This window comes from Aethalodelphis obliquidens, unplaced genomic scaffold (genome assembly GCF_003676395.1).
Source record: "Aethalodelphis obliquidens isolate GAN/ISIS:26980383/991018 unplaced genomic scaffold, ASM367639v1 scaffold1, whole genome shotgun sequence".
Classification (NCBI taxonomy): Eukaryota; Metazoa; Chordata; class Mammalia; order Artiodactyla; family Delphinidae; genus Aethalodelphis; species Aethalodelphis obliquidens.
The window spans coordinates 69,342,865-69,361,644 of NW_020837945.1; the positions used below are offsets into that span (position 1 = coordinate 69,342,865).

At 46.6% G+C, this 18,780-nt stretch overlaps 1 protein-coding gene across 7 annotated transcripts in view; it reads left to right on the forward strand.

Annotated features, from left to right (window-relative positions):
* The window catches only part of KALRN (kalirin RhoGEF kinase), a 637,474-nt gene that overhangs the window by 14,586 nt on the left and 604,108 nt on the right, over positions 1-18,780 (forward strand). The window lies entirely within an intron of this gene.

Genomic DNA, 18,780 nt, shown 5'->3' on the forward strand with positions numbered 1-18,780 from the left:
GCCATAGTCTGTGTTTGGCTAGAAGAATTCAACGATGTGATTTGGGAGACCTCGGTTTCCAATTCTGCCCACCACTAATTATCTCTGTGACTTGGCTAAGCCAGTTAAAATGTCTGTTTTTTACAGATGGAACCTGTCTTTCCTCCTCTGAAGAAAGAGGTAAACATACTTGCCCTGCCATACATCATAGGAGTAGTATGAGATAAAGTGAGATAATAGAAGGAAAATTCTTTGGACAAATAAAATTGCTGACTCAATGAAAAGGGTTTTTGTTTGCTGCCTTTCTCTGGGGTCTCCCTTAGTTTTGAGCTGGTTGAAAGCTGAGCTAGGGTACTCAGATGGGAGTGACAGCCGTACCGCGTTTGAGGCTGTACATTTTTTCATGTCTGGTAGGAAATTGGTAGCACTGGAGATGGAGTGAGACGTTTCATGATACGTTCCATTTGCTTTTGGAAAAGAGACGTGTGGAAGAGCGGTTCATCTAACTGCCCAGAATGGCTGTGGGTTTCTCTCTGATGGGTGACACTGCAGCTCAGTTGCACACTCTTTATCACCCAGACGTGCAAAGAAAATGTAGCTTTTAAAATTTTCTAATGTGGAGCTAATCTCCCTCCACCCCAACTTGGCTGGTTTATAGTATGTCATGTGTTTTTTTTTTTTTTTCTCCCCCCCGATTGGTCTTTTTGGATGTCTGTTTCTTTCCGGTGAATTTCTCATTCACTGCGACTTTCTTCTGTTTTCCCACTTCTCTGGGTCTGGGTGTGTAGAGGTGCACCTGTGAACTTGTGGTGATGGTGGCGGGGGCAGGGGGAGAGGGGTGCTTGGAGCCGTGGCATGATGGTTGGATTCCCCTGATCTTTGCTTCATGGGGGCTGGTCTGGTCTGATCTGATCCCTGTACTGGTGTCTTGCTTTCTGGGGTATTGTGCTGATACCCAGCACTAACATTCATGTCTTGACTATTTGCCTATGGGGTCAAGGTCCCCGCACATGGCACCCTCTTAGTCCTGACCCCAGGCCTCTGCCTAGTCAGTGGCTCTCTAAGCATCTCTGAGTACCATCATCAGGGGATGAAGAAATATATAGATCCCCAGCTTACTCAGTACCAACTATGAAAAGACAGGACCTGTACGCCTGGCTTGCCTAACTAGATACCCACTTGGCCAGTGCTGTGTTTTCATCCCGTCACCTCCACACCGTGTGGATCAGGGTGTGGGACTGAATGGCAGCCATTGACCTAGAGGCCTGCAGCCTCCTCAGGAGCGGCCTTAGGGTCCTCAGGTGCCTTCACACCTATTGGGATGTTATATTCTAAAGCTGCCCCCTTCACCCCAAACCCTGGTTGGGCCTTGAGGTGGTAGATAGGAGGAAGCTGGGACCCTGGTGTCCCATCTCCTAGACTGGGTTTTTGCCACGTTCTCCTGCTGCTTGAGGGAGAGGGCTCCTTCTCTTGTAGCAAGGATCTCCCTAATGTGGCATCTTGAGTACTCTTTACCTTTGGTTTAGAATGATCTTTGTGGTCAAGTACACCCATTTTGGAGCTTGATACGTTGATTCCTACACCTCAAGAATGTGCTGAGAATTCAAGCTGCACTAAAAAAATTCCTGTCCAGGATGCCAACAGCTGAACGTGGACACTTTCTCTTTGCCTGCTGTTAAAACTATCCTGATCTTCCCTGAGGCAAGTAGATGCTTCTGACAGAGTAAGGGGGAGGTTAAATGTATGTAAGGACATGCAAGAGAGAAAAATACATTGTATTTTTAAACAGTGTTACCCTAGTTAAAACAATAATTTTGGGGGAAAAAAAAGGTTTAGAAATGGGGCTTCTAAGACTGCCTTCACTGGGATTCTGTCTACATACATGTATGCGTTTATGTGCACGTAAGCATGCGAGAGCGCGGCATTGTCAATTCTTCCGGCAAGCATTTGGTGAGCACTTCTTACATCCCATGCACTGTGGTCCAGAGGGGAGCATGGCGCAGTCTCCGTCTTCAAGGAGCTCCCAGCTTTAGGAGGGCGTTGGGTGGTGATGGATTACTTCCAGAGCTGCACTGCTGATGCCTGCGTTTCTGTCTGGTGAATATGACTAATGTTTGAGCTAGGGGCCTCTAATGGGTCTGGGTTCCCTCTTACCTTGCTAGGATCTGCTTTCCGAGTCTCTTCAGCCTCCTAAAATGGCCAGTTCTAGTCAGTTTTGCTTTTTCCAAATAAAGCTAATTCCTTTAACATCAGCCTAGGTTTTCACAAACATGTATTCTATAGAAAGGGTGTGTTAAATAAGATCAATTGAAATAGATAATAAGAAAAGAGAAAAATGAAGTCCAGCTTAGGCCTATTGCTCTGCTTCTCTTGTGCTGGAGCTGTTTATTTGCTGTTATTTTTAACCAAAATTCTTCCACTTCTTTTTTTTTTAAATTAATTAATTAGCTTATTTTTGGCTGCGTGTGTCTTCGTTGCTGCACGTGGGCTTTCTCTAGTTGCGGTGAACGGGGGCTGCTCTTCATTGCGGTGTGTGGGCTTCTCATTGCGGTGGCTCCTCTTGTTGTGGAACGTGGGCTCTAGGTGCGCGGGCTTCAGTAGTTGTGGCACGCAGGCTCAGTAGTTGTGGCGCATGGGCTTAGTTGCTCCACGGCATGTGAGATCTTCCCGGACCAGGGCTCAAACCCGTGTCCCCTGCATTGGCAGGTGGATTCTTAACCAATGCGCCACCAGGGAAGTCCTCTTCCACTTCTTTTACACAGGAAGACTTCTGTGTTTTACATACTGTTCTCACTCCAGGGCTCTGGGACTCAAGTAGCCCTAGTAGCTATGAGCAGTGTTTCTCATTTGACCAGGGAAAATGAGAACTCTGTTCCCTGTGAAGGTGGCAGAAACTGGGAGACTGGCAAAACAGGAGGGCCAGGAAAGTACAGAAAAAAAACAAAGAAGCAGGCAAATGATGGTGCCAGCTGGTTGGGTTCAAGTGGAAAGAGTGGGGGGCTGGGCGTCAGGAGCACAGTTTTCTGATTGATGAGGTTGGTAAACCCCTTTCCCTCTCTTAGACAATGAGGGAGGTGAGCTAGGTAGTCTCAAATGTATCTTCCATCTTCAACATTCTGAGCTAACTGGACAGCAGTAAAGCCAGCAGGGATAGAAACCCCGTGGTAAGTGGTCTCAGGACCTTTATGCTGTGGTTCTCTGAAGACTTTCCATCCTTCTGAGGCCTTTGGTCTGAGCAGCTGTAGTCTGCTTGGTCAGACCCCTGGTGCCAGAGCTCACAGGTGACCCCACAGCCTTGCTTGGTGATCAAGGGCTCTAATTCCCTTGAGGAGAATCATCCTGACAGTCAGCAGTAGCTTCAAACTATTTTGGCCCTTAGAACCTTTTGAAAGAAGGGCTAGGTTTCTGGGACTTCTGGGTCTGTGTTGACAAGCCTACACTTCTCAGCCTGTTCCTTTGGACCCCAAGTCTGTCATTAGGGATGTGTCTAAACACCCTAGAGAATGCCCTCACCAGGGCTCCATCAGAGCTGCTCTACCACTTCTCTCGAGGCATGAGGACTAATTAAATGATCTTCCTGCCAGCTCATGTTCTTGAACTTTTCTTCCTTTGAGTCGCCTAGAGAAGATGGTGAAAGCAATCCCAAATCTTCATTTCCTAGGGCATGTGCAAACCCAGCCCAACCGCATCATCTCAAGAGGAGGCACTGGGTAATTGAACTGCTGTCTTGGCTTTCTTCTACATTTCCTTCTACCCAGAGCTCCATCTCCTTTCCCTCACATTCTTTAGACCTTCAGAGAACTCATATTTTGATAGAGGGAAACAAATTAGTTTTTTTTAAAGTACATCGAAACATTCCAAGTATATAATATGACTACACTAGCAGGATCCAGGGACACAAACAGGGGAGTGGTGAAGCCTATTTTGGCAGATGTGGTGGTGGTCATAGAGTAGGAGATGCTTGAATGGCATTTGGAAGATGCGCTCCTCATCCAGAGTGACAGGGTCGGGAGGAAATTCCTGGCAAAGGGAGAAGGGTGGTCAAAGGCAGAGGGTTGTGTGAGATTATGGGGGATTAGAGGTTGTGGGTGCTTTCACCAAGCCTGGCACCACAGGGATCACATTGGAATCATAGGAATATTTCACAGGCTCCTCTAGCTTTCTACTTTAAAGGGGTTTAGCACTGCCCTATTCTTCAACCTCTTAAAACATTTTGAATACAAAACATAAACAGAGTGATGGAAGGCTAGACAATTATATACCCAGACGTCTTTTTCCATGAAGATGGTGAGTGTGCCTGCCTGTGTGCATATATGTGCAATGTGCATGTGTGTGGTGTTGCTCATGCTTTGGATACAAATGTGTGTGCTTCTTCCATCATACTGGGTTCTTGACACAGTATCATTTTTCAGCATTAAAATTCCCGTCACCTCCCAGAAGTGCTCCTTTCAGGATCCATTTCTGCTTGGCTCGGTGTGCACAAACATTCCAGTGGGATTGATTGCTTGTGTCAAATTAATTCGTTTTCCTTCCCAGGGAGAGTGTCTGACATGTGCAAAATGGGGAAATCCCTAGGCCTCTAGCCAAGTGTAAGCTCAGATAGACGAGTAAAGTCAGGTTTGGGTCAAGAATTGGTCTAGGGAACCCACAGAGCCTGCACCTGGATACTTAAGCTACCCTTCCCAGCATGTTTTGTGACTGTTCCGAGGCAACAGGAAGACTTGGGACTGGGTAGAGATGGCTTCAGGTGAGAGGCTTGGGTCTTTTCAGCATTAGCTGTGGTACCATTTCCTCTTCTATGCCCCATCTTCCTATTACTGCTTTATTTAAAAGGTTGCAGAAGCCTCTGGAAACAAATGGAGAACATGCTATCATTCTCCGCCCACCTGTGTTGATGCATCAGAGAGCTCTGGGATGGTTCTCTTTTCCGCCTCAGCCCTGATGCTTCCCTGCAGGCTTTGGTGGATCCTCGTAATGTACCTCTTAGGCCTTTCGTAACAGGTAGCCCCTAGATTCATGGTGCCCAGACAGCCAGCCTTACCACATTGTGCCTGAGTCCAGACACCAGACCAGGGACCTTCAGACTGTCTTTCCCACAGTTGGAACCATTGACTTACTGACCTGTGAACAGCAGGGTGGTCTAGACTGTACTGTCCACCGATGAACTAATTAGTGTCTTGGCAGTAGGAGCTTTGTGAGTGTGTGATAAAGTCCCCCTAAGAATGGTTGTGTATTCTCCTATAACCTGAAATTCTGGATGTCCTGATTAGCACTTAGTAACTTTAAGATAAACTTTGTGGGCTATGATTATCAGTAGGTCCAGCCAGAGTTTCTCTAGGAGTTTATTGTCTATAGTCTAGTTGAACGTAGCTCTTTAATTAGCGGGATTATGGCAAATATCTTAGCTCATTTAGTTAACCATTAACCTCAGGACCTCTGGAACTTTAAAAAGAAGCCTGGTGAATTCCTCGTGCCAAAGAGTAAAAATGCTAGATTTCCATATTATCTGGCATTACAATTACTTTTTGGGGAGGGAGGTGGGGTTTGAATTCTATTCGCCAAAAACTTTTACATAAATTGATAACAGAAATGATTTTTAGCATTTCCCAGCAGACGCCATAGTGCATCACTTCTAACAGAGGCACACTTCAGGCTTGGTTATACAACTTAGTGCTCTGTAACTCTCATAGAATCTGACTGCAATGTCTGGTTTTTGAGCTGGGACAACTGGGCTGCTGGAGGAGTGCAGGGCTCACAGAAGTCTGCTGACAGCCGGAATGCTTCCTCTGCCCTGCTCCTGATGCCACCCAGTGTGTCTCTTGAATCCAAGAGGACATCACCTAATGTCTTCTCTCTGGTCTGGCCTATTTGCTAAGCTCTTACAGCCATTCAGTTGTTCTACCGAGTTTGTTTAGAAGATTTATTTGATTTGTTATGCATAGAGGTGATTCTCTGACTGAGACTTTTTTCAGACCACCCTAATTATTCCATCTAGCACCACAGTTGGTATTGATTTCCCCTTAGGTTTTAGTTTTCCTCATGACAGAGACCAAGGCAGATCCCCTAGGTCCTCTGTGAGAGACCCGTGGCCAAGTGTGCAATCATGTGCTACCTTAGGTTTCCCAGGCCCTAGGGCCATAGAGCTCTAGATCTGGCAGGATCTGACGGCAGGGGTGGCATCATCAAATCCAACTCTAAATCTCTTTAAAGTAGAGCAGAAGGCCAGTCCTTTTAGGGCTCTGTGAAGCACGCTGGTGGGTGTTGCTTTTTTCCATGTGAAGACTTTTCAGTTCTTCTGCATTTAAATGGTTCTGCATCCAGGTACACACTTTATTCATTCCTTCCAGGTCCCTCGATATACGTACTCCTGAGGCTTTGTTCTGCGGGACTTTTCCATTTCTGGGCTGTTGGATTCAGTTTGATTTCCCCATACATCAGCTTAAATGGGAGAGCCTGTGAATTCCTGGAGACGCTTTGTGGAGGTTAAGGATAGAGGAAGCCATTTATCTCTTCAGGTGTCAGGACTTTTAACCCTGTGTTTTTCATCGTCGACTTCAGGGTGGTTTAAACTTCTGCAGCCCCTTGCCTTGCGTGTCCTATGTACTCTGTGGTTGAGGCTGCACTTTCCAGGCACTGCTCAGTCCTTGAGATGAAATTTATATATGATGATCTTTTGTGGGGGGTGCCAGAGGACTCCCCAAAAGTGTGATCGGTGGAAGTCGGCCCAGCTTTGGATGTCAGTAGAGACCTTCACAAGTCTTCTGGCTGGCGTGTGGCGCCGTTATGGCTGCAGTGTGGTACAGAGGGGCGTGTCCCCGTCTGGGGTTGGGAGAGCTGTGTGCTGCTTTTAGCTCTGTGCTGGCCTCCTCTTGTGATCTTGGGCAGGACACTCACCTCCCTGGGCCTGAGTTTCTTCACTGGAGACTGAAGGTGCTGAAATGGACGCTTGTCATTTTGAAAGTCTACAAGGTCTTTTTGAGAACGTTCTTCAGGGAAGGGTGGTCCTCTGCCTATCTCAGCTCTGACAGTCCCATAAAGATTGCCTTGGGGGGTGGGGGGTGGGTGGGGAGGAAATCCCTGTTTTCACACGTGACACACAGAATTCAGAATAAATTGTCATTGGCTGATATCTGTCCCCAGCCATTAAAAATTCAGCAATGACAAACTCCCAGTTTTGCCCGTCTCTGGGTGAGCTGTACAGGATAAATTCTGAGCCAGTTAGAGTATCCTTAGTTCCTAGGACTGCCAAGTATTTATAGGCTTCCCAAGAAAGTGCAGTCAACAATTTTGGGGTACCATAATCTATATATAACAAGTACTCTTCAACATGATTTGTTTCCTCTCCTGGCCTGTAGAGAGGATTTTTGAAAGGAGAAAAGTTTTGTTTGAATTTTCTCAGAGCCTTCAACTTCTTTAAATTGGATATTTGGCAAATATTCTTCCCCAGAGAGATCTGTCTTGGCTGGCCCTGCCAGCTCTTTTCCCTCTCTAGTAGAGGGAGTTTTAACTTCCACTGATTTATCCTTTGTCCCATTTGGCCTGGTGAAGAGCTGGTGGAGAGGGTCATCCTCAGCGTGCTTCTTCCTCTGGAGATTAAGCCTCCAGGACCATATCCTGTTCTTTTTCTTGGAGCTGCCCCTATTGCACTGCCTCTTCTGCCACTCTGTCTTCAGATAGGAGTATTATTCTGGAAGCTGGGCTGAGGATGAGAAACTGGGGTTGAGGAAACACAAGTAAGATTTAAAGGTCAAGAAATTCTCAAAGTTTATAGAATGACCAAGAGAGGGTGGCCAGGTCAGAGTGCACCCCCAAGCCAGATTCAGGACATCAGGGGGCTGGGACAAGGAAGGTAGATAACGGCCAAGAAGGTGAAATGGAGTAAGGGCAGTCAGGGAGAGTAATGAAAGGTCCACTCAGCACCCAGGGCACCTGCAGAAGCTGAAGGGGCAGCAGGAGAGAGGGAAACGGATGTGGGCTCTCGCTGCAGCAGTCCTTATTGATTGAGGACTCTTCTTGCTTTGGCCCTGTCCCCTGGATGTGCAGGCACCAGCTCTCAAGCAGGAGGAGCCCACTGAGAGCACCTGGCTGGGACGCAGGTCTTGATGTCATCAGCTGCTGTCCCCATACCTCTTTCTGCATCAGGTCAGCACATGAGTTTCTACTGTTTGTGCTGCTCACGGATGTCCTCTCCATTTAGTGAGCCTGCTGGCATCCAGGCTTATTCCCTACGCCTGGTGTTACATGGTTCAAACCTTCGGACAATATTAAGAAAGTGAGGTGCTGGGCATCCAAATTCCCCACAGAACATTATCCTTTAGCCCTAGGGGGTCTTCATATGTGTAAATTCCTCCTTCAGTTCATGGTAACAGAGCTACCTGTATGTCTTCCTCTGTCTCTTCGGCAGATGCCACGTCTTTGTGTTCCTGAGGCCTTGGGTGGGGTTAACTCATTTTGATAGGTGGGCCAGATGCACTTTCCGGCCACAAATAAAACATGTTGTGACCTGGAGAGGCCCATTTATCTTCAAGCTTTTATTCTGTCAACATGGAAGGCCCTGATTGCTTTTTGATCCAAACTCTTCTCTCAGTTATCTTTCTTCTTCCCTCTCAAGCTTGAATGTTTTGAAGTTACCCTTCTCCCTGTGGTGCCAGAGAGCCCCAGCCTTATCTGTGGCCTGGCTCAGCACTGCAGGCTTCATAGCCTTGACCTGCAATTGGGTTTTCCCGTGATTTCTAACTAGTATTGATCCAGTCCAATTAAATCAATGAGCTTCCCTCTGGTCTCTGTCTTTTCGTCCCTCACCTTTGGATTTAACATCTCCTTCACCCTTTTCCACATTGGACCATCCATCCTCCAGGCTGAAGATGAAAGGATCTAGATTTATTATGTTGGTTTTTTTTAACATTCAGGTTGAAGTTTGAACTTTGGGCATAGCTTCTTTAAATGTAATGTGAGAAATGTCCCTGTGTCAGTTGTTGGTTTATACCTGGTTGAGTCTAACTCTGGTTCCACTGAGTATGTGCTCCTCACAATCCTCGTCCTTGTCCTCTCCTTCCAGAAACTCTCGTTATATAAAAGGAAGTGGTTGTGTAGTGCAGAGCTTCCTGAACTTTCTCAGTGCATGCTTCTTTAACATCTTACTAATTTTTCCGTGGTATTCTTAGGCCAAACAAGGACTTCGTAGATCTGTTCGTTAAATATTTAGGTCCAAAAACCTTAATAAGTACATATGTCCTAACAATGTAGTAGCCATTTGAAGAAGTAATACACATAAATCGAAAGAAAAGTATTTTTATTTCATTCTTAAATAACTATGGTTACTTACTACTGAGACAGATGCCCTTGTTGGGCACTGCACAACTTCTCAGAACTTGGAATCAGTTTGAATATTACTTTCATTTCCCGTTCTATATTTATTTTTGTGCTGTGCTTGCTTTTTTCATAGCAACTGCCCCAAATCTAGTTTTGCAAAGATATGATGTCATCGAAAGGAATGAAGTGTGATTTAATGCTGTAACTGAGAACTATTAAAATCTTGTGCTAGTAGCTCATGTGGTGTCTGACAGATGTCAAGCATTGATGTATTTCCCTCAAAAATTTAAATATCACATGGAACCCCTATGAATTTGCTGTGGTGCTCCAGGGTACATTGGACATACAGTTTGGGAACCGTGGGAATAGTGGCATAAATGTTGGGAACTCTTTTCTGGGGGTGATTTTAATCCTTTTATCTCCTCAGCCTAGTTGCTATTCTCTAGGTTGTCAGACATCTTCTCCTGAGAATTCCTTTGCTTCCAGGTGGGCTTGATTCTCAAGGGACTTTTCTTTTCCACTCTTTATTAGCTTTACTGACCATTCTTGAGGCCGATCGGTACTTATCAGGGATTCCTGTCACGAGAAAGGGCTAGGTCTTACCCCCTCATCGTGAGATGAGGGGGAGGTGAAAATAGCACCAAGTAGGGGAGTTGGGATGGGGCTGGAGGCTGATAGTCAGGACCAGCTACATAATTTGCAGGACCCAGTACAAAACGAAAATTCAAGGCCTCTTGTTCAAAAACAGGGCAAAAGTGCTATTACAGTTGTTAAAATATAAAGCCTTTCCTTTTTCCCACAGTCTCTCTCTCGACCTGTCATGGTGTTTCAAATTTGCTATTTAATGATGTGCTCCCTTAGCACGGGATACTCGGAGGGCCAGTGCAGACTCTTACAGGTGCCTGGCCCCCTCCCTCCTTGTGATTCGGTGCATGTGGCCTTTGGACTCCTGGGATTCCCTTCTTCTACCAGCTGCAAGACTGACCCTTGGCCAGGGGCAGAGAAGTTGAGTCAGGCATCTTTCCTTCCCATGGGCCCACTGCTTCAACCCAGAGTAGACGGGCAACCACCAAGGATACTGCAGGCACCGGGGCATGCTAGCAACCTGGATTGCAAGTGGGAGAGATGCTTGCTCCTGCTGAGTCGCTCTCTGAGCATGCTGTGGTGCAGAGAGCCCAGGGGAGGGATGGCTGCCATGCTCTGCATTGAGACGTTGTGGGTTGTATGTGCCTGACCTTGACCCCCTTCCCCAGCCATATTTATGTCCAGGCCTCTGCTAGGGAACAGGGATGGGGAGGCCAGACAAGACCCGGAGCCCCAGAGGGTGGGGGAATGGGGGCCTGAGAACACACCTCTGGAAGGTGGCTGGAGGTAGACGGTGTGTAAGCCTGGGCCCCAGTCCCCTGGCACATGCTCCCTTTTCCCATCAGCCTTCCCTTACGAAACACATATTCAAAGATGAAATTATTAAGAATTTTGAGACCTTGACCACAGAGCATTAAATCCCAAACACAGGGCCTTCTCAGTGTGAGACCCTGTGTGACTACATACCCCCGAAGCTGGCCCTGCTGATGGAGGATTCCTAAGTGGGTAACAGGTACCCAGACATAGCCACTGATGATGCTTGCCCCTGTCACAGACCACATGCCTGCCCTTGAGAGGCCCCAAGGTGGATGGGAGAGACTGAGCCAGGAACTTTTGTGTGGGTCTCTTTTTCCAGAGGAGGCCTCTAAGCCTTGGGGAGGCAGGTACAGTAGAGAGTTCTACCTTGTGACTGATCAAGCTAAATTCCTCAGTGGCTGAGGAATTCACTAAACTGTGGTTCACTGGCTGTGCTCACAGTTCTAGAAATATTTATAGCCAGTTTGTATTGAATGATCACCATGTGTTAGACATCCTGCTAAGCGGTTAACTGTCCTTTCTTTCCTAGTTTCCTTAGGAACTCATTGAATGTTCATAATGACCCCATTTTACAGATGAGGAAATTGGGCTCAAATGACTTGCTCAGTATCCTGTGGTATCTACGTGATGGAGCCAAGTTTTGAGGTCCGACAGTGTGGTGCTAGAGGCCACCTCTGAGTCAGGAGAGCGTTCTCCTTCTGGGTGTCGTCCAGTTTTGTTCATAGTAATGGTGCCCAAGTGCATCTTTATTTCCTGGTTCCAAACAAAACCTTTTGTTTGCTTCTACATGTATTTCTAGACAAGGACATTTATTTATTTATTTTTAAAATAAATGTATTTAATTTATTTATTTTTAGCTGCATTGAGTCTTTGTTGCTGCGTGCGAGGGGTGAGCGGGGGCTACTCTTCGTTGCGGTGCGCGGGCTTCTCATTGCGGTGGCTTCTCAGGTTGCGAAACACAGGCTCTAGGCATGCAGCCTTCAGTAGTTGTGGCGCATGGGCTCAGTAGTTGTGGCTTGCAGGCTCAGTAGTTAGGGCTCGCGAGCTCTAGAACGCAGGCTTAGTAGTTGTGGCGCACGGGCTTAGTTGCTCTGCGGCATGTGAGATCTTCCCGGACCAGGGCTCGAACCCATGTCCCCTGCATTGGCAGGCAGATTCTTAACCACTGCGCCACCAGGGAAGCCAAGGACGTTTATTTTTAATTTGAAAGTCTTTTTCAAAATGAAATAATCTCCTGATTTTCTAAATACGTTTTCAAGAAAAGTACATAGCTACATCTTTTTAAATCCTTTTTTTAAATTTCGTAATCTCATCACACTTTTCAACATGGAAGTTTCAGTAACAGGGCTGAATTCGGAGGCTTATTAGTCCCCCTTTGTTCTGAGCTCCACCTCTGCTGTCTGTCAGTAGGTGATTAGTGGCCTGAATCCTGAGGCAGTGATGTAGTAAGTCCATTCACTTCACACAGTACGGCCGGCCAAATCCGAGGTATTCGGCTTTCCGTGGCACAAGTGCTCACTGTAAAGAAATAGACCATTTACTTAGAACAACAGGAGCGCAGTTACCTTACTTTCTAAGAGCTGCTACTCAAAGGGTGGATCGTGAACCAGCAGCATCTGCATCACCTGGGGCTAGAGATGCAGGATCTCAGGCCCCCCAGACTTGCTGAATCAGATTCTGCATATTAAAAAGAGCCTCATGTAATTCATTTGCACATTAAACTTTGGGAAGTACCATTTTAAGCTTGCGTGTGCATGTGTGTGTGTGTGTGTGTGTGTGTGTATGGGCATACTTATTTTGTTTACTTCTATGGAGAAAAGACATTCTTTGTCACTTATGTTAAAGACTTGTGTGGCCTTGGGTAGGTAATTAACATCCTCTGAGCTTCAGTTTTCCCTCGTTAAATGAAGGGGTGAGACCAGATCATTTCTGCAGTGTATCCCGGTTCTATGGTTTTAGTAGAAATCCCTAAGCAACAGAGCTTTGTAACAGTTTATTGCTTCTATTTAAAGCCACCTTTGGGCATTTACACATTTTTAGTCCTGTCATCTTTATTCTGTACCCAACTGCTAAGACCCAGTTTTTCCCAGAATGTGACTTATGACTGTTCGTATCAGAATCACTTAGAATCAGAATCTGCGTTGTTAAAATTCAGATTCCTGGGCCCCAGCGCCGACTTCCTGAAGTGGACTCTCTGGGAGTGGATCCTAGAAATCCACATCTTTAACTTCTGTGTTCCACTGTAGGTGTTAACACTTCCCTGCTACTTTCCAAGTATAAAAGTCTCTACCGGTTCTCTAATTATTTCTCTTGTTTTTCTGACATCATACACTTCTTTGGTGCCTTAGAAAAATGGAGGCACAATGGAAGAAAGGAGGACGTTGGGAAAGGGAGCTGATTTGGAGAGGGATGACATTTAATGTGAGGTGACAGCAGGTGATTAAAATGCAGTTGTCTAGAACACATTGGAGGCTGTGGGGCTGAAAGTGTATGGGAGAAAAGAGGGTTGAGCTTTGCATTTGGGAGTGCCTGAGGTAGGACTGGGACACCGAAGGATGTAAAGGAGAAAGACTGCCATGCATTTAAGTGTGAGGAGGTGTTTCTGCACAAGGCAGTGGAGCCTTCCCAGGAGTGGGAGTCCCCGGGCTGTGTAAGGAGAGAGCTCACAGATGACTTCAGGACAGCTCAGATTTAGAGGGTGGGAGGGATTGCGGAGTCCATAAGACATCCAAGGAGAGTTGGAGAGGCAGAAGGAGAGCTAGGACAGCTCGATGGGAGGACTTCAGGAATAAAGAGTGTGGAAGTGGTCACCAAACACTGAAGGCCGGTCAGTCTGTCTCCAGGAGGACTCATGCATTTGGAATGAGGGTTTAGTGTCTTTAAAGGTGTCATGGCAGCCAGATCACATGTGATCTGAGAGGGCAATGGGAAGAGAAGCAGAGGAGGGGAGGGCAAGGGGGGCTGTGCTGGGATGGTGGCACTTTTGTAGAGGGGTGAGCCACTGGAACACTTTGATAGAGGGCTTGTCCAGGGTACAGAGGCGGTGGCGTCACCTCCTCAGTGGGGGTGGGTGTTTGCCCTTGGTGCTTACACGGTAGTGCCTGTGAAATTGCCAGCTCGGGAAGGAAGTGACGTGGGTGCAGTGGAGAAAGATGGTGGGTAAAGACACAAATATTCTTGGCCAGCTGGCAAACATTGGGAGCAGCAAACTGGAGGCAAACAGATGTCAGTATTTAGAACAAGATGTTTGGACGTTTTGGAAGCAAGAAAGCCCTTCTCTCTGTTCACTTCCAGGAGGGGTTGGTAATCTTCTTCCTTGCTTGAACTTTGTTAGCTACTTAACATAATTCAAACACGATAGCTATATTTGGGGCTTCTTTGTTGGCGCAGTGGTTGAGAGTCCGCCTGCCGATGCAGGGGACACGTGTTCGTGCCCCGATCCGGGAAGATCCCACATGCCGCGGAGCGGCTGGGCCCGTGAGCCGTGGCCGCTGAGCCTGCGCATCCAGAGCCTGTGCTCCGCAACGGGAGAGGCTATGACAGTGAGAGGCCTGCATACCGCAGAAAAACAAGAAAACAAAAAACCAAAAAAACACTGTTGCTATATTTGGAAGATGGTCAACTTCTCCAGGGAGATAGGATCATGGACACCATCAGGTCAATTCAACAAGCGTTTCTTGAGGGTGTGCCATATGGAAAGCACTGACTTTGGGATCAAAGGATCAAAAAAGGCCAGGCCAGACCTTCAGGAGTCATGGTATAAAAGGATTGATGTACAAAACACTAATAAGGGGCAGGCTTACTTCTCTATAGACACAGACTCAAGTTTTCAGGATGTGTGGTGTTTTCCAGCCACTGATTATCAGGTGAGCTACTGAGGAGCAACGGGGGATTTTTTTTTTTTTTTTAAGTAAAAAAAATAAAGAAAAACACTAGTACTGTTAGCAATACACAGAAGGTGGTTTTGGGAGAAGTTCTAGAATTCAGTACATTTTGAGCAACACTTATTAAATGACTGCTATATGACAGGCCTTGTGTTAAGGACTGAGGGTACAGAGATAAATAAGACATGGTTTTAGCCTCAGGAGCTTGAAGTCTAGCAGGGGAGACAGCCAAGGAAACAGATAATTATAGCTCATCGTGATACATCCTGCAGCTGGGTCATCACAGGATGCTAAGGAGGCATAGATGAGGATGTCAAACTCAGGAGGTGATTTTGATTAAGCTTTAAAGAACAAGAAGGAGTTTAAACTGCTGAGAGATGGTAAGAGACTTTTTTAAAAAAATCAGTGAATGAAGAATGCTGTGATTCCTCTGGCACCCCTTTATTTATTTTTGGCCGTGTTGGGTCTTCGTTGCTGCTCATGGGCTTTCTCTAGTTCTGGCGAGCGGGGCTACTCTTCGTTGTGGTGCGCGGGCTTCTCATTGCTGTGGCTTCTCTTGTTGCGGAGCATAGGCTGTAGGCGCGCGGGCTTCAGTTGTTGCAGCACGCGGACTCAGTAGTTGCGGCATGTGGGCCTTAAAGCGTGCGGGCTTCAGTAGTTGTGGCACTTGGGCTCAGTAGCTGTGGCTCGCAGGCTCTAGATTGCAGGCTCAGCAGTTGTGGCGCACGGGCTTAGTTGCTCCGTGGCATGTGGGATCTTCCCGGACCAGGGATCAAACCCGTGTCCCCTGCTTTGGCAGGTGGATTCTTAACCACTGCGCCATCAGGGAAGTCCCTCTGGCAGCCCTTTAGAGGCAGGACCTATGGTTTTGGTGTTTAGAGGTATGTTAGGGACTTCAGCTCCTGAATAGTAGAGAGGGAAGACTTAGCTGATGCCCTCTTCTCTGAGCTCGTCTTCTTTCACTTCTCTCCTCATCATCTTTCCTTCATCAAAGAGGTCAGAAGCAGGATAAAAGGCAACAGTGTTGGTGACCTGTCCTCTTGTCAACCCCCGCCACACACGCTGCCCACCTGGGGTGGGAGAAGATCTGAGACTTTTTGAGAGGGTGCCCAAAGATGACATCTGATTAGGAGCTGATTAGCTGGGCCCTGAGGAAAAGAACGGGTGTGTGTATGAGGACTGCTTTTGGTTGGTGTCTGGACTCTCAGAAGTGGCCCTCTGTTCCTGGAGTGACCCAGCCTTGCCTTTCCTTTCCGCCTCCCTCCCACCACGTGAGCTGCGTGCACATTGTTTTCAGAACAAGAGTGACAGAGACAAAGACCTGGAGCAAAATTTGCCAGTTTCCTCCCTCTTGGCAAGAATACTCACCCCAGAGAGACCCCCGTCCATCTCTTCAGGAACCTCCCCACCTTAACCCTTCTCTCTGAGTTGTTCACAATGACATAAGCAGTGCTGTGTCTTGCGCGTGCTCTCTGTTGTGACTCTTACAGGTCTCGGCTGCAGTGAAGCCATGGCTAAATTGGGGAGGTTCATCTTTCCTCCCAGGAAAGACTGGTTTGCACTCGATTTATACACAAACTGAGTGGAAGGAGAATTAGAGTAAGAGAGAAGGTTTTTCATTTTAGAAGACTATTTAAGGAGGAAAAGCACAGCAAGGAGCAGATAGCACAGCGGTGGTGGGGTTGGGTGCAGCATATGAACAAAAACTGGAATAATTCAGATGAGATTCGACCGGCCCTGTGGGAGGACAACGTGCAAACTCATAAAGAGTTCTATATTTTGTGGCGACAGTTGGGGAAATTTGAATATAGACTGGTTATTAGATAATATTAAGGAATTACTGTTAATTTTGTTACATGTAATCACATTAGCAGTGTTGTGGATAAGAAAATGCCTTCATATTTAAGAGAATGCATGCTGCATTTATAGGTGAAATGTTATGATGTCTGCAAATCACTTCAAAATAGTTTTGTAAAGATTATGAGGCAAATATGGCAACAAGTTAGTAATTGTTAAGTTTAGGTGTGAGTGTGTGGGGACGAGTTATACTATTCTTTCTACTCTTCAAGATGATTAAAACATTTCATAACAAAACATTAAAAGAAAAAAAGAGTAAAGGCTCTGGAGCCAGAGTTCATGGGCCTGAATTGTGGCATGTGGTTTCAACTCTGTGCCATTTCTCTTCCCTAAAATGGGGTGGGATGACAAAGGTACCTGCTGTATAGGGTTGTGTGAAGACTGAATTGTATAACACACAACATGCTTAGATCGGTGTCTGGTACACAAGTACTCAATAACTGCTTTATTATCATTATTACTATTATTATTAAAAAGAAACCGTCTCGGGCTTCCCTGGTGGCACAGTGGTTGAGAATCTGCCTGCTAATACAGGGGACACGGGTTCGAGCCCTGGTCTGGGAAGATCCCACATAGCATGGAGCAACTAGGCCCGTGAGCCACAACTACTGAGCCTGTGCGTCTGGAGCCTGTCCTCCACAACAAGAGAGGCCGCGATAGTGAGAGGCCCGCACACCGCGATGAAGAGTGGCCCCCACTTGCCACAACTAGAGAAAGCCCTCGCACAGAAACGAAGACCCAACACAGCCAAAAAAAAATAAACAAATGTGGGGTTTAAAAAAAAAAGGTTGGCCCAGTTTTCATCATTAAAAAAAAGAAACCGTCTCAAGAAGTAGAGATGTTAAACTTAGACTGGGACTGAGAGAGAACATAATTTCTCCAGAGGCCAAAGGAAATCCTACCATTTGTGACAACATGAATAGACCTTGAAGGCATTATGCTAAGTGAAATAAGTCAGCTAGAGAAAGACAAATACTGCGTGGTCTCACTTATATGTGGAATCTTTTAAAAAAAAAAAAGTTAAACTCAGAGAAACAGAGTACAAAAGTGGTTGCCAGGGGTTGGGGGGTGGAGGAAATAGGGAGAGGTGGGTAAAAGGGTACAAACGTTCAGCTCTACAATGAATGAGGTCTGAGGATCTAATGAACATCATGGCGACTATAGTTAACAACACTGTATTGTGTAATTGAAATTTGCTAAGGGAGTAGAACTTTTGCGCTCTCATAAAAAAGATAAATATGTGAGGTGATGGATCCATTTACTATATGGGGGAATCCTTTCACAATGCATACATATAACAAGCCACCATGATGTACACTTTAAATATCTTACAATTTTATATGTTAATTATACCTCAGTATAGCTGAAATTAAAAAAAAAATTCTCTAGAGGCCAGACAAAAGCATTCAACTTGGGCCACCTTCCAGTTTGTGGTGAGTCCGGGGGCAGAGGTGGAACTGGGTTTGATGGGGATCCGGCATCCTCGATGACACCCTTTCCTCTGGCAGGGTGGACTGGGTGTTGTCAGAGAGAGGCTTATAAGTAGGAAGACGTTGATGTGAGGGGCAATAAGGCCATCTCCAGGGAGAGACGTTGAGTCACCAGGTTGGGTGGAAGATCTCATTGGACAATGACGTGAATGGAATGTTGTGCTACTCATCCATGCACAGAACTGACGTTAGTCATTGTGATATGTTTTTCAAGCGGAACAGGAAATTTTGCAGGTAGGCATGAAGAGGGCTACAGAGAAAAGAGGCAACTCAGCTTCTCTCTGGGAATTCAGCTGCACCAGAGAAAGTCTGGAATGTGCATTGCATAGTGCAGAGATTTTCAGAGTGAATCAGTCATTCAAAGATGGGACTAGAGAGAAAATGGGTTCATTAGGAACACCAGTCAGGGATCCAGCAGGAAACAGATGGCCCAGCCATGTTGGATCATCTGAGGAAGGTTTAGCGAAGGGGCTCTTTACATAAGTGTGGGCAGAGACTAGTAATGAGGAGTTAGTTCCCCTAGACCTAACGGAATGATGAAGGAGTTGTACCAGAACTTGGGGACAGAGAGTTTGTATTGAGGGCTATCTGAAAGGGAGCTGGGACTTTAGGTCAAGGGACACAGCCAGCCCATCAGGACCCCAGGGGAGGTTGAGGAGAGGTAGGGGATATCCCAGCCTCACTCTCCTTGCTTCTCTTGATCTTCTGCTAGCGCTTTCCAATGGCTGAACTCAGCAGGATGCCAGACGGCAAGAGAGCCTTGAAGCAGTACACGCAGGTCAGCCTCCCAGGGCCCAGAACCGGCTAGAGGAGGACAGAGGCTGACCTAGAACAGGGTGCAGAGTGGGGGAGGGTGG